This window comes from Pleurodeles waltl, chromosome 4_1 (genome assembly GCF_031143425.1).
Source record: "Pleurodeles waltl isolate 20211129_DDA chromosome 4_1, aPleWal1.hap1.20221129, whole genome shotgun sequence".
NCBI lineage: Eukaryota > Metazoa > Chordata > Amphibia > Caudata > Salamandridae > Pleurodeles > Pleurodeles waltl.
In genome coordinates, this window is record NC_090442.1 from 571,030,296 (window position 1) to 571,046,458 (window position 16,163).

Genomic DNA, 16,163 nt, shown 5'->3' on the forward strand with positions numbered 1-16,163 from the left:
CTAATTTGTCCAGGCCACTGGGGCCACTCGTGTGAAGGGCCTGGAACATGTGCTGCACTTGTTTAATGCAGGTTGCCTCAACTAAATTGCACCAACTTCTAGGCCAAGGATGTGCTTGCAACGAGGGGAATGCCAGGTCAATATTTCTACCTTCTCTGTGTCTCTATTCTGGGCTAACTTTTACTTCTCTCAATATTCAAGTAAAAGATGTCTTTTGTTTTCCACGGACTGTTAATGTTAACCCATTCGCAGAGAGATGCTTACATTGTATCTGAATATCATCCACTGCCTTTTCATTTAGGCAGGCAGTGGATGATATTCCATATCTTGTAGGCTCAGAATCCGTGATTGCCTACAAGATAAGAGGCAGTAAGACATCAGCTAGTTGCATTGTGGGGTTTGTAGTTTTGCGTTTAAGTCATAATTAGTTCAAAACCCCAGTATCCAAAGTGTTGTTGGCTAAAATGCCATATTTGGCTGGAAGTGTGGAACAAATTGGATTCCGCCCCCAAAAACAATTTGAGGCGAGTTATAGGAATATGTGTTCATGTTTTTTTGTATGACAAAGTTTAATTATATTTGTAAAGGTAAAATAGTTGATGGTCAGAGAATAAGAGTGGTAAGGCATACACATTTCATACTTAGCTGCCCAAAAAAAGAAACACAAGAAACATTGATTTAACCTGTTTCATCAAAAAAGGTTGCCTTGAGGTGTTCAGCACTAATAACACTGCCCTCTCCAAGTAAGTTGTATATGCCACCTCTCCAATCCACCCCCACACACCAAATGTCTTTCCAACATAGCTTCCAGCTGGCGTTTTGTCCACACTTTACGGGGTTTTAAAAACAAAACTGTAATTGCCCAAATTATACAGAGTCGTATACACCTGCTGAGGCGTGGGGCAAAGTGGTTTCAAATTAACCCCTGCACCTGCGGCGGGCGCTGTGGAAAAGTCGTTTTTACTATTATCCCCCCCACCTCTCCTGAAAGCCCGCGGCTGGCAGCAGCAGGCACCCTCTTCGCAGCAGGAAAGATTCGGCACTGCAGCGCTGTTCAGGCGCTTTCGCTGATGCTAAGGCAACCAGCACCTGCTGGGAGTGGGCAGGTAACTAACACAAGCTCCCGAGGCGTCGCAACAGGAAAACACTCAACTCAGCACGAGCCAGATGTGACTCTGGCCCCGCTTCGTTTACACTCCTGACACATCCCACCGGGTAAGTGTTTTCTCCTTTCTTGCTGAGGACGTTAATGCTTTACACAGGGAACTGGAACCGGCTCTTTTGAAAGTAGTCTCTTTGGCACATGGTAAATAAATATTGAGTACAGTTCTCATTTTCGTAAAGACTTCTAAAATGCAAACGCCTTTCCATGCTTAGTGTTTGATTAAATATGGAAGATCGAGTAAATCAGGAAAATATATTTCAAAGGATGAACGAATGTGTAAATGTGACTTTTACATCATGTTCAAGTGCTTAACGCGTTTCCCCTTGTTTATTTCTCCCTTGCTTGCCATAAACAGGTTGACTGTAAAGTATGTATACTCAAAGTGCTGCGGTGTCGGGGTGGCGTTTGTGTGAAGCTTTACAGGTGCTCCCGGGCTGCTGGGTTACTTGGAAAGCTTTTGAAAGGGCAAGCACTTATTTACTTGTTAACTTTAAAATGTCCTGCAGCACTTACCTTTAGAAATACCTTCATTTTATGGTCTGGCTGGACAGCGCAACTATCACCAGAAAATTATATGGAGAATCACCAGGAGAGGGGCTTTGGATCCGCCCACACGCTAGGAGCCAGGAGTACATGTTTTGATTTGGCAGAAGTTTATTTTGCTTACACATCAAAATGCTTGCCCTTCATCATCTCTGGTCATTTGTTTATCCAGCTGCCTGAGCTTAAACTTTCAGGGGCACACACTCAAAACTAATAAAGCAGCTTAGATAACTAAATAATTTATTGAATGGATCCTCACAGATTATTGTAGTTGGCAAGGGTTTTGACACTGCCACTCTGACAAACCCTGGGTGGGGTTCACTGTGATGATTCCTGTTGTTAGCTCTTGGGCAGGTTTCTATGTTGTCTTGCAAGCTGTAATTTTCTACATATTTCTAATTTTATAACTATATGCCAGATGTTTGTCAGTGTATGTTCACTTGAATGGGCCAGCGTTGGCTAAAGCATGAAGCCAATGTTGAAGGGTAAATGTTTCATCAGTTCATTCGGAAAAGCATGCCAATTTTCATAGGGTTGATCTGTTTATTACCACCTCTTAGGAGAGATAGTAATTTACGTTGCCAACTGTAATTTTTTATACATTTGTATTTTTAAGGCTGTATGCTGGATGGCTGCATTGAGGAACAATGGGCTTAAGTTTATGATGACAAGCCAATGATAATGCTACATGGCTGATTGTTTATTATGAGAATTTATGGTATCAATCAATCAAGGTATTTGTAAAGCGAACTACTCACCTGTGAGGGTCGCAAGGTGCTGAGGGAGGTGGTGGGGGCTGCTACTGCTCGATCAGCCAAGTCTTAAGGTGTCTCTTGAAGGCAAGTAGATCCTGTGTCTGTCGCAGGTGGGTGGGAAGAGTGTTCCACATCTTGGGGGCGAGGTGGGAGAACGATCTGCTGCCAACAGTCGTTCTGTGAATGCGTGAGATGGTGGCGAGGGCAAGGTCAGCGGAGCGAAGCTGTCGGGTTTGGGGTGTAGAAGAAGAGCTGCCTGTTGAGGTATTCTGGTCCAGTGTTGTGCAGTGCCTTCTGAGCATGGGTGAGGAGTTTGAACGTGATTCTCTTGTTGAGGGGAGCCAGTGCAGGTCTCTCAGGTGGCCTTGATGTGGCTGTGGTGGTGGATGTCCAGGACGAGGCACACATAGGCGTTCTGTATGCGTTGCAGTCTTTTCTGGACCTTGCCGTGGTTCCTGCGTAGAGGGCGTTGCCGTAGTCCAGTCTGCTGCTTACGAGGGCTTGAGTGACCGTCCTTCTGGTACCAGTTGGGATCCATTTGTAGATCTTCCGAAGCATGTGGCGGGTGTTGAAGCAGGAGACCGAGTTGACTTGCTGGGTCATTGATAGCGATGAGTCCAGGATGAATCCCACGTTTCGTGCATGGTCGGTGGCTGTCGGTGCAGTTCCCAGTGTGGCAGGCCACCAGGAGTCGTCCCAAGCAGAGGGGGTGTAGTCGAGGATGAGGACCTCGGTAAAGGCAGTAGGCCTGACATATTGATTATGAAAAGCATAAATTAAGGTCAATAGCCGTTTAAGGGTGGATTGTTATTATTTTAAATTAAAGCAGACAGATAGGGTTTCTTTTTTTACTTAGAACTCATAAGTTTCCTCAGTAGACAAAGGTTGCCTTCTCTGACAAACCATTTGTATAGAAGATTTGCACTGTGAGAATCCCTGTTATTCAATGTTTAGAGACTCATTTGTTTTGCAACTGTAATTTTAAACATATTTAGAATTGTATGACTGTATGCCTGGTGGTTCCCTAAAGTGTGTGCTCAGTACAGTAGGCTTGAGTTGGTTCTGGTGACAAGCTAATGATAACAGGGATTGATTGGTGTTCAGGAAAATGTTATGCTGAATGCTATGGATCTAGTATGTTTATTAAGAAAAGATATTGCATAGGCACTAGGCATGGCTTATTTTTTCTGAAAACCATATGGTAAAGTCAGTAGGCCTCTAACACTGTATTGTCATAATATGTTGCAGGCCATTGAAAGATATTTGGTTGCAAGTAATCTCACAGAGTACCATTGTAGGCAAGTAATATGGTGTTGGTCACCCTCTTTGACAAACCATGGGAGTTGAATTTCACTGTGATGGTTCTGGTTAGGGCCTCTTGAGAGGGGCTGTATATTGTTTAACCAACTGTAATTTTGTATATTTGTGTAAATGTATGTCTGATGGTTGTCTGCTTTTGTGCAGTTCTGCACACCTGGTTTGTATATAGTGTCAAGCCATTGGTAAAGAGTAGAGGCCTTATCGGTTCTCTGGGACAAATTATGTCAGATTCCTTAGATGTGGTCTGTTTATCATAAAACGTTATGACAGAGCAAGTAGGTCATACCTATTTATTGCATAAAGTTATGTGTTAAAGGCAAAGAGTTTTAAGAGTGGGCTGTTCTTACACTGAGCTAAAGTCTGTATGAAGGAATTTTGTTACATGGAATCTTGTAGACTACTGTAGTAGGCAAGAGTTTTGATGCTGGTGACCTATCTGAATGAACAATGGGGATAGACAATTTGCACCCTTATTAGGCTTTCTTAGTGGAGATTTTGCACTGTGTTGACAACTTTATTTTGTACATATTTGTAATTTTATTACTGAATACCTGATGGATGCCTTGTAGAAAAGCTTATGAACCAACGCAGTAGGTCTGATTTGCTTATGGTGACAAGCCAATGATAGTGGTTTTAGGCTTAATTGTTTATAATGAAAATTACAAATAGGAAGTAGGCCTGACATATTGATTGTGGAAATCATCTGTTAAAGCCAATAGGTAATTCATGGTAGATTGTTATTACTCTGTATTAAAGCCTATAGATAGATATTTGGTTACATGGAATTTCACAGATTAGCACAGCAGGCAAGTATTTTTGTGCTGGTTACCCGCTCTGACAGAATCCTTATTAGGCCGTCTTAAGAGAGACAGTAATTCACATTGCCAAATGTAATTTAATATATTATGTAATTTTATGGCTAATGGTTGTCTTATGGGGATGCTTATGCTTAGTACAAGAAGCTTTGGTTGGTTATGTCTATAAATTATTGATAACAGCTAAAGGCCTGATTGGCTCACTAGGAAAAATATTTCTATTGCCATAGGTATCGTGCATTTATTATGAAAAGTTATGGAAAACATATTAGGCTTGACATATTGATTGTGAAAAACATATGTTGAAATCAACATTTATTTAAGGGTGGGTTGTTATTTTTCTGCCTCCAGATATGTATTTTGTTACACAAATTGTCAATGTAACTTTGTGGGGAGTGATTTTGGTGTTGGTTATTGCCTCTGACAAACACTAGGATGGAGAAGATTTGGACTGTAATAATTCCTAATAGTATCTCTTCTTAGATGTCTCTCAGGATTGTGTAATTAAAGAAGTAATTAAATAATGCACACGTCCATTTCTATCCATACAGATGCACAGAAGCTTGAATCCACTCTGTTCTCCCATTGTTCTGTCTGAGTGTCATTTACACTCAGCTTCCAACTATGACAGTGAAATGCATGGGGTAGTGGTTAAGTCTACATCAGTCGTTGGCTCCTTCCCTGTGAATAATGACATTTTCTGATCACATTTGCACATCCACCCACAAATGAGTGCACTTCAGTATCAGGGCTGGTTGACCAGTCTTTTAGTTCTGATTTTTCTCCTTTTAAAGTCCCCCTTTTATTTGTGTTGCTTCTCCTCTTTTATGTGACTGTTTAAGAGGATGCTCTAGCTCTCCTCTCAGGGCTAACATGTTGTTCGCACCACTTCCCCTAAACCTGAGATTATTATGGAGTGCTGATAACCAAAGTCTACCACTGTTTTAATATTCCAAGATGGCAAACACATTGATCCTAAATGTGGCATCCATGATCTGACTTTAAAACTATGATTGACTATTTACAATACAATTCCAAGACAGATTCCCGCTGTTATGTTTAGTTTTGTTATTGAAAGCATATGACCGCCATAATTAGAATGCAGTATATTTTCTTTTTTCTACTTCATTCTTTTAATTTATCTTGCATATATTGTTGAGTTAGTGTGCGCTCTATTGCAGTCATGTCAGAGACTGAATGGAAGAATGAGTCGGTGCATTGTTGAATAGATGTATGGGTGCAAAAATGAGTGACAGAATATCTGTCTAGTGACTTACACCAATCAGCGACACAAAAGCCACTTTCAAACATAATAAGCCAATATTGGAACTGGCAGTGCTTATTAAAGACATTGTGGAACAAATGGGTACAAATATGCTAAGGACTGAAAATTTCAAAAAAGTATATTTTATTAACACGAGGAAGCATTTAATCTTAGTGCATCAGATTATATCACTGCGTTGAAAAGTATTTATTTATTAAAAGTGATAGTTCTGAAACAAGAATTTAGAAATAGTCATGCCTTCCCTGCACTGACAACAAAACCATTAGTGACCCCAGAGGCGTCAGTTGTTATGCACACCCTCTATGTGGACTAAGTTATTAAGGTGCTCTTATTTGTGATAATGAGGAAAAAGAGGCCAAGCGAAATAAAATAATTGTCTAGGTTCACACAGTTTGGTTAAGTGGGGAAGATAGGATTTGATCCCAGTTTTTCTGGTTTCACATTTTGCAATTCAGCCATTAGATGGATATTCCTTTCCCTCTCTATTTTTACATCACAATGTAATGGGTTGTCTTTAATTCGTGGCACATGAGGTTACAGCATTGGTAGGAGACAGAGGGCAAGGCTCATTTTCAGCTTAAGGAGCCAAGAGAACCTAGAGCTGAGCCTAAACCACTTGAACTTGGCTCGAGCCTTCAGTGACTCACCCACCTCAATCACATAATGGCAAATAGGAGAACAAAGACATAAGAAGTATATGATTTGACTATCATCAAACAATTTTGTGAAGGAGGAGTACTAACACCACAGTGCAGGATTCCTTGTTTCAATATTCATAACTTTCTCACTACACCATATTTTAGTGAGTGGACTATGAAACTGTGTGTTCTCTCCTCATGGGAAAAATAAAATTACTTGAGTTACAGTCCTCTTTTTTTAATCACATTCTTACTACTAGTGTTTAGTTTGAATTCAAGGTGTTCCTATCCTAGTTTTTCTGATGTTTTTTTAGCATTTCTCACTCATTTCTACTGCTTCTTTGGCCATCTCTAACTCTTTCTCATTCATTCTTTGCTGCTCTTCTGTGTGCCTTTTTCACTCAATCCTTGCTGCCTTTTGGGCTCTTTTAGTCTCAACCCTTTTGCACTTTCTTGAATTTTACACTCTCAAGTGCTCTCTTAAAATCATTTTTTCCCCCCTCCTTTTCCTACTCTTTTGCTCCCCTTTGTGTCCTGTCCCCCTGTGACGGACTTTTCCACATTCTCTCCCATGCCGATCTCCCTTTGTGCTTCTCTCTGCCGTCTGAGCTCATCCCACCACCCAAAGCTCCTCCCCCTCCTACCTAATGGAGGCAGCAGCACAGACGTGAAGCAGAATCATGCAGTGGGCATGCTTTGAAGGAATGCCAAGGGCAAGCCTGCCTGCACCCATCCCCTCATCAGTCGCTCCCGGCACCAGGACCCCTGGTCCTCCGCCTGCTCACCACTGCTGCTCCTCCACGTCCCTCCTCTCCCTGAACCCCAGACTCACCTCCCAGCACTGCTGCAGAGTCTTGCTGGGCCCACGTCACAGGTGCCTTCTCTTGTTCCACCTCCCACTTCTCCTGTACCCTCCCTCACCCTCCCTTCCGCGTGCACTGCACACATCCCACACCTCACACTCATTCACACTTTCCTGATCCCTGTTGCTCAGTGTCCCTCCCTTTTCTGCCTCTTCTTATAACCTGCTCCTACCACATATGCAACTGAAATCTGAGACCTCCTACATTACCTCACAGCGGACCTTCTACTCCTGACATAAACCGGGCCAACTCCCAAACTGGCTCCTGACAGTGCCACGGCAGCCCACCCCTGCACTCTGGCCTCTGGATAAAAGGTCATACGACAGGACAGAACTACCAACTCTGAGGAGGACTTGCCATTATCTTCAAAGAGTACAACAGTGCTCGACTACCTTGGCTAGCACCAAGAGCAACATGAGGCACCTGACCCTCAAACTAACTACACCCTGAGTGACACCCTATCTACCAATCCCCAGACCCTCATCATGCTTTGGAAGCACACTAGTGGGCTTTGTTGCCCCCCTGATACTAGACTCCGGCACCTTCATCGTCCTTGTTGATCTAAACTAGCACTTGGATGACGCCACCAACATGGCTATCCTTCTGGCAGGCCTGACAAACCTCACTCTCCCAGCGAGTGGAAGGTCAAACCCACACTGCCTGACCCCTACTGGACCCCATCTTCACTTGCTTCAGCAAAATCACAGTGGATAAGCCCACACCCATCACTTGGTCCGACCACGCCTTCATCCATTTTAACATACACATCTTTCACCACCACAGTAATGCCATCACCAAACTCTGACAGGGTTGGAGCTAGGTCTCTGAAGAATCCTGGTCATCAGAACTCCTACACCCCCAACCACAACAGCCTCAACAAATGAAGCTCCAACTTCAACACCTAAATCACCTTTCTTCCAGGCACCATGGTCCCACTCAAGATCACTAAGGCCACCAGAAACAAACCACAAGAAAGCTACTACACAGAAGAGCTCAAACTTACCAAGTATCCCTGCAAGCAGATGGAGATAAAGAGCAACTACAGATCAGACACAAACCATACGACTAACAAATCAGAGGCACCAAAAGCTCCACCATCATGGAGCGCATCACAAACAGCACCAAGCAAATATTTGCCTTCATGAAAGATTTCACCTCTGAGGCAGCAAGCTCTACCAGAGTCATTACTTCACAAGACCTCTGCACCCATCTGTCCTTCATCACCAGCAGCAAGATCTCCAGCATCTACGACAACTTCGAGTCCCAATGGACCCCTCCGTCCTCACATGTGCTCTACCCATTACTTCCAACGCCCAAGAACCCCCAATCAACATTCAAGAAACCACACTGACCATTCGCACCATACTTTCCAGAGCACTATCAAACTCCTGTTATCTTCACGTATTCACTAAAGGACTGGACCCTATCAGCTTAGCCTTCACCCTGCTCATGAACAACTTTATCAACACAGGCTGGGAACACACCACAGTTCTCATTTTCTTAAAGAAAACCTCAGCGCACCCTAAAACACTAGTCATCTAATGGCCTATCTTCCTGTTACTCTCCCTGGTGAAAGTAATGCAGAAGGTCAGAAACAAAGAGCAGCCACGCACCTCAAAGATAACCTCCTGACAGTGCCCAATCCGGCTTCAGACCTAACCACAGCACCAAAACTGTCCCCATCCCCTTCATGGATGTCACCCGATTGATCAAGGATGATAATAACTGAAAGGCCCAAAAACTGAACCAATGACTCACAGTCCGTGAGTTGTAAAGCCGCGACAAGGCACCAACTGCTTTACAGTCCATTCACACACCTTTCATACATGACATGCACAAGACCATTCACACCTCCAGCCGCGGGCCCAGCACATTAAAACACTCGCATCAACAGACAACGCCTTTCAAGGGCCCATCACTTTTATGCGCCCACATGCCTGACTCAGCAATCACACCAGCTGATGGGAGTGTGTGTACTGGCGTTTGGTTAGCAGTGTGTTGCAGTGGCCAACAACAAGTCACTATTTACACTGCCAGCCAAGCGCCACTCCATGCACACCACGAGCCAAGCGCCATTCCGTGCACACCGCCAGCCAAGCGCCACTCCACACACACCACCAGCCAAGCACTATTCAATGCACACAGCAAGCCAAGCACCCCTCCACCCACCCCCCCAGCCAAGCCCCACTCCATGCACAACGTCATCCCTTTTTTTTTAAACAACAAAGAAACCACTAACTAATTAGAAATAAGTACAAAACTACAAACACAAAAACTCGAATTAAATACATGACAGTAATGCCAACCGTGAAACTGGACAAATGAAAATATAAAACAGGCAGTTTACGCTCATGATAGTTCCCAATAATGTTTGTGAGTGTGTTAACTCCTGAAACAGCCACCCACACACAGCCCAGGCTTTGAAGGACAATCAGGGCAGTACATCCTAGTCTCCTTCCTGATACCTCTTCGAGCACAGACTCTACATCTCTTAGCAGGAAAGTCTTTTTTGGCCGTGGGAGGAATGTGCTTAGCAAAGTGGCGATCTTTCAATCTAGCAACATTCTCCACCACTGCTTCTCTATGAACTCTTGCCTGTTCCAGCACAACAAGGTTAGCTATGACAGACTCCTGAAATTTCACAAATATCATCCTTGACTCTGGAGAACTATTCTTGAACACAACAAAAGCATTAAAAGTTGCCAAGTGGAACAGGTTAACCGCTAATTTCTTATACCAAACATAAGACTTACGAGCAGCAGTGTAAGGATCCAACCTCTGATCTACTCTATCAAAACCACCCCTGTGCTTATTGTAGTCTTAAATGCACACTGGTTTGCGCACTTCAGCAACTTGACCCCAAACAGCCACAGGTGGAGTACTCTTATCATGGATGGTAGTTAGCAAGTAGACTGTCCCTTCTCAAGTTTTTTACAGACAAGCTCTCTTGGATAGCCTTTCTGGTTAGAGCGGATTGTGCCACAAGCAACAGTATCCACTCTGAATAATTCCTTGAACAACTGCACTCCGTTTAATTCCACACCGTGCCCTCTTGCTAGGAATGTACTGCTTAAAAACCAAACGACCCTTGAACAGGACCAATCAATCAATCACTCTATTTATAGAGCGCACTACATGCCCATTAGGGTTTCAAGATGCTGAGGGGGGGGTAAACTGCTACTGGTCGAAGAGCCAGGTCTTGAGGAGTCTTCTGAAGGCGAGTAGGTCCTGGGTCCGTCGTAGGTTGATTGGGAGAGTGTTCCATGTCTTGGCGGCGAGGTAGGAGAAGGATCTGCCACCGGATGTCTTTAGTTGGATGCGGGGGACGGTGGCGAGTGTGAGGTCTAGCGGAGCGGAGCTGGCGGGTGGGGGTGTAGAAGCTGAATCTGTTGTTGAGGTAGGCAGGTCCGGTGTTGTGGAGTGCTTTGTGTGCGTGGGTGAGGAGCTTGAAAGTGATCCTCTTTTCAACGGGGAGGCAGTGGAGGTCTCTCAGGTGGGGTGTGATGTGGTTGCGGCGGGGTATGCTGAGGATTAGTCTGGCGGAGGCGTTTTGGATGCGTTGGAGGCGCTGTAGTTGTTTTGTTGGGATGCCTGTGTAGAGTGCGTTGCCGTAGTCTAGCCTGCTGCTGACGAGGGCCTGCGTCACTGTTTTCCTAGTGTCTGTTGGGATCCACTTGTAGATCCAGCGGAGCATGCAGAGAGTGTTGTAGCAGAAGGAGGTGACTGCGTTGACCTGTTTTGACATGGAGAGGGAGGAGTCGAGGATGAAGCCCAGATTGCGTGCGTGGTCGGTAGGTGTTTGTGGGGTTCCTAGGGATGTAGGCCACCAGGAGTCGTCCCAGGCGGAGGGGTTGGGTCCGAGGATGAGGACTTCCGTCTTGTCCGAGTTCAGTTTCAGATGGCTGTTTCTCATCCATTCGGCAACGGCCTGCATTCCCTCGTGGAGGTTGGACTTGGCGGTGTGGGAGAGGATGAGCTGGGTGTAGTCGGCGTAGGAGATGATGATGATGTTGAGGTTGTGTTGGCTGGCTACCTGGGTGAGGGGTGCCATGTAGATGTTGAATAGTGTTGGGCTGAGGGATGAGCCCTGGGGTATGCCGCAGATGATTTTGGTGGCTTTGGAGCGGAAGGGAGGGAGGTGGACTTTCTGGGTTCTGTCGGAGAGGAAGGATGTGGTCCATTCGAGGGCTTTATATTGTATTCTGGCTTCGGAGAGGCGGGTTATCAGAGTGTGATGGCATACCATGTCGAAGGCGGCTGATAGGTCCAGGAGGATGAGGGCTGAAGTTTCGCCGTTGTCCATTTGGCGTCTGATGTCGTCTGTGGTGGCGAGGAGCGCGGTCTCGGTGCTGTGGTTTTGTCGGAAGCCGGACTGGGAGGGGTCCAGGATGTCGTTGTTTTCGAGGTGGCGAGTCAATTGTGCGTTGACGACTTTCTCGATGACCTTCGCAGGGAACGGGAGTAGGGAGATGGGTCGGAAGTTCTTAAGGTCCTGGGGGTCTGCTTTGGGCTTCTTGAGTAGGGCGTTGATTTCGGCGTATTTCCAGCTTTCCGGGAATGTTGCTGTTTCGAAGGAGATGTTGATGACCTTCCGTAGTTGGGGAGCGATGGCTGTGTCCGCTTTGTTGTACACGTGGTGGGGGCATGGGTCTGACGGAGATCCGGAGTGGATGAAGTTCATGAATTTGCGTGTCTCAGTGTAGTTGACGTTGGCCCAGGAGGTTAGGCGATCGGAGCGGGTGGTATTAGCGGGGTGGTGTCTGGCGTGGTGGGGCTGGCTGTGGTGTTGAAGCTGTCATGGATGTCGGTGATCTTTTGGTGGAAGAATGTGGCCAGAGAGTCGCAGAGCTCTTGTGAGGGTGGAATGTCGTTGATGTTGGTGCTGGGGTTTGAGAGTTCTTTCACGATGTTGAAGAGCTCTTTGCTGTCGTGTGCGTTGTTATCTAGGCGGTCTTTGAAGGATGATCTTTTGGCTAGTCTGATTAGTTGGTGGTGTCTGCACGTGGCGTCTTTGTGGGCCGTGAGGCTGTCGGGTGTGTGTTCGGTGAGCCATTTATTTTTAAGTTTCCGGCAGATGCGCTTGGTAGTCTGGAGCTCTTCGGTGAACCAGGTGGCTTTCTTTGTGGCTTGGTTGTTGGAGGTCTTTTTGAGTGGGCGAGTGAGTTGGCGCAGTCGTTGATCCACTGTCTGAGGTTGTGGGCGGCGGTGTCTGGTTCGGTGGGGTCGTTGGGCGGGTTCTGGGCAAGGGCGCTGGTAAGCTGATCTTGGGTGACTTTGCTCCAGTGGCGGCGGGGTGGTTGGGGGGTACGGTGGTGCTTGACCTGTTTCTGGAAGGTGAAGTGGATGCAGTGGTGGTCGGTCCAGTGGAGTTCGGTGGTGTGGTTGAAGGTGATGTGGGCGCTTGTGGAGAAGATGGGGTCAATTGTATGGCCGGCTGCATGGGTGGGTGTGGTGACGAGTTGTCTGAGGCCGAGGTTGTCGATCAGGGTGGTGGAGTTGACGTCGTTGTTGTTCTCGAGGTGGAAGTTGAGGTCCCCGAGGAGGATGTAGTCTGTAGATGTGCGTGTGTGGGTGCTGGCTAGTTCGGAGATGGAGTCGCTGAAGGGTGCCTGTGGTCCTGGGGGTCTGTAGACGAGCGTTCCTCTGAGGTTGTTGTTGGGGTCGGTGTGCATTTGGAAGTGCAGGTGTTCGGCGGTCTTGAGGGTGTCGTCCGTGTGGGTGTGGACCTTGAGGGTGGTCTTGTGGGCGATGGCTATTCCTCCTCCGATTCCGTTTGTGCGATCCCTGCGGGTAATCTTGTAGCCCTCTGGGATGGCTATGGCGATGTCGGGTGCCGAGGAGTCGTTCCACCAGGTTTCGGTAAGGAAGGCCACGTCCGGGGCTGAGGTGTCGAGCAGGTCCCAGAGCTCGATGGCGTGCTTGCGTGCGGAGCGGGTGTTAAGGAGTATGCAGCGGAGGTGGTTGGTTCTGGTCTTTGGAGGTTTGGTGGTTCTGTCGCAGGTGAATCTGCAGTTGTGGCAGTAGAAGGGTCCGTAGGTGTTCTTTGGTGAGGACTGGAAGCATGCTGTGGAGGGGCCAGGGTTGAGTGCGTTGAGGTTGCTGGCAGTGTAGTGGTGTCTGGAGGTGCGGGGATTCCGTGGGCCGGGGGGGTGGCGCTGGGCGCGGTCCAGGCGCGGACGGGCGCAGACGGGCTTGCCTCTGGCGCGGTCGCACAGCGACCGCCATTAAGAATGGGAGGAGGGAGGGAGGAGCAGGCGGGAGGCGGGAGGTGTGAACGAATGGGGACTTGAGGGGGGCGGGGCCGCAGGGATGCAGCGGCGGGAAAGGAGACGGCTCGGGGGAGCCGAGGCGCTGGGTGGGGCAGGGGGACACAGAGGGCAGTGAAAAAGAAAGGAATACGCGCAGTAGGAGCGGAAAAACGAGGTGAGAACAGATGGCAGAAGCAGACAAGATCAGGCAGACGCGGGAATTACGGAGGAGACAGGCACAACTTGCGAGTTGCAGAAAGACAAGGCAAAACACTGAGATTTACAGAGGAGACAAGGCCAAACACAGAGAGACAAGGCAAAAAACGGCTATTGTGGTTAAGACAGGGTAGACACGGTAAATACAGTCAGGACAAGGTAACACACACAGTGACTCCAAGAAGGCGCTTACCGCTAGATACCAGGGATGGCCAGCAGGGAGCAGCGAGGGCGGGGAGGGGAGGACACGGGGACAGCTGGGTGTCACTGTACGTGTGGGGAGTGATCCAGAGTGATCCAGTGGCCACAAAGGTCAAAGGACCAGACACTCATCTACAGACATTTCTTTGTCTGGAACATAGACCTCTGAAAACCAATCTACAAATGATCAAGCACAGGTCTAATCTTAAAAAGACGGCCAGAATCAGGGTGATCTTGTGGCTAGGCTAAAACATTATCAATAAAATGCAGCATCCGAAGAAGAAGCTCATACCGGTTACGACTCATGTTTGCAGGAAATATAGCAGTTGCTATCAAGGGACTAGTAGACCAATATGAAGACAGTGATGGCTCCCTTATCAGCCCCATCATAAAAGTTAAACCCAAGAACTTTTTCAACTCTTCCCGATTTGTGGGAATCAACTGGCTAGGTCTAGAGTGTGGCCTAAGTCTGGCAACGTTGTCCCAAACACTGCTCCTCATACAAATTAGGCTGCTCAACAATCGCTTAAAAAAATACATTGTCCATAATCAACTGAAAGAAATTGACAGGCAAAAAATGTTCTGTATTCACTCTACACCCTGGGAGACCAGTAAAGGAAGGCAACTGTGGCTGCTTCATGTTTGGGGCAACCCAGAGTTCAAGTCTTCTAATGCCTTTCAGCTGCTGGCTGCTGCACCATTGGCACAGTGTCCTCCTCTAAAACAGGCACTTCATCAGCTTGGCTTCATCATCAGACGATTCCTCTCTGACAAAAAATTAACTTCCAGAATCTTGCACTTCCTCCTCTCCCTCAGATGCAGAGTCTCATAATCATGGTCACAAGATGACTCAAAAAGCACATCAACAACCTGCTGAGTGGTCATCCTATGACTAGCCATGATCCTTCCTGTGAAAAGTAACTGGACAAATGCACCACCAACAACCAGCACTGTGTAATATAAGTAATAAACAAAGTGTGGCTTTATCACTAAGAGTTATAAGCTCAAAAACGATACCACTCACTTGCCTGAAAGACCTAAACTCACCAGCAACTACTCTGCACAGCCACAGCAATCACCAATGATATCCCACTAAAAAGAAAAAAAGAAAATAAAATTACACAGAAGACAATACAAATATCATTGTGCACTAATCTAAAGACAATTTCACACACAATCCTGCATTTAGTACACCACTTACAAAATGTCATTCATGCATGGCAACAATAGTCATTTGGAGTAACTTGTTTTGACTTACCTAAAACATGCAACTACGCAAACCACAGGTCAACCACTGACAAAACCGCAAGGAGTCACAGCAAAGGAAGCAAAAGCTTTGAACTAGAACAAAAAGGAGAAATAAACTGTTATAATCACAAATGCAAATACTTCGTCAGTTGACACACAAACCGCCACCAAACATTTGGAAATTTTCCCTGGTGTCTAGTGGTATCTGTCTAGTGGTATCTGCCCCCCTCGAGGCGGATGGGCCTAAAAAAAGTAGGCCGATCTGCCCCCAAGGGTGGCAGGAATGGGCACTAGTACTGTGCTGAATCTCTTGCCCAAGGGGCCGCCCCCACCAAAAAATTTTTTTAAATCCCTTGCGCCAAATGGTGTAAATAATATTGCCCCCCCACCTTGGGGAGCTACCCTTGCCCAAGGGGCCACCCACCCCACACGAAGCACACACACAAGATCCCTTGCGCACAGTGGATTCTGCCCCCCTTGGGGACAGATGGGCCTAAAAAAAATAGGCTGACCTGTCCAACAGTGTTTTGCCCCCTAACACAAAAAACAAAGGAAAAAAATCACTGACGTCTTGGTGGCTTCTGCTCCCCTCGGGGATAGATGGGCCTAAAAAATAGGCTGATCTGCCCCCTAGGGGGGCATAAATGGCATAAATTATATTGCCCCTTTTAGGGGGTGACCCTTGCCCAAGAGGCCACTCCCCCACACAAAGCACACACACACAAGATCCCTGGCGCTAAGTGGATTCTGCCTCCCCGCTTGGGGCAAATGGGCCTAAAAAAATAGGCTGATATGCCTAGGGGGGCTGAACTGCCCAACAGTGCTTTGCACCCTTTGGGGGTGACCCTTGCCAAAGGGTGCGCCCC

At 46.8% G+C, this 16,163-nt stretch overlaps 1 protein-coding gene across 1 annotated transcript in view; it reads left to right on the plus strand.

The window, feature by feature from the left end:
- The first annotated feature begins 1,280 nt into the window (after positions 1–1,280).
- LOC138287930 (kinesin-like protein klp-3) overlaps positions 1,281–16,163 on the plus strand; it is a 549,187-nt gene continuing 534,304 nt past the window's right edge. The window contains exon 1 of the mRNA XM_069228961.1: positions 1,281–1,306. The gene's annotated coding sequence lies outside the window, so the exon portion shown is untranslated. The remainder of the gene's footprint in view (positions 1,307–16,163) is intronic.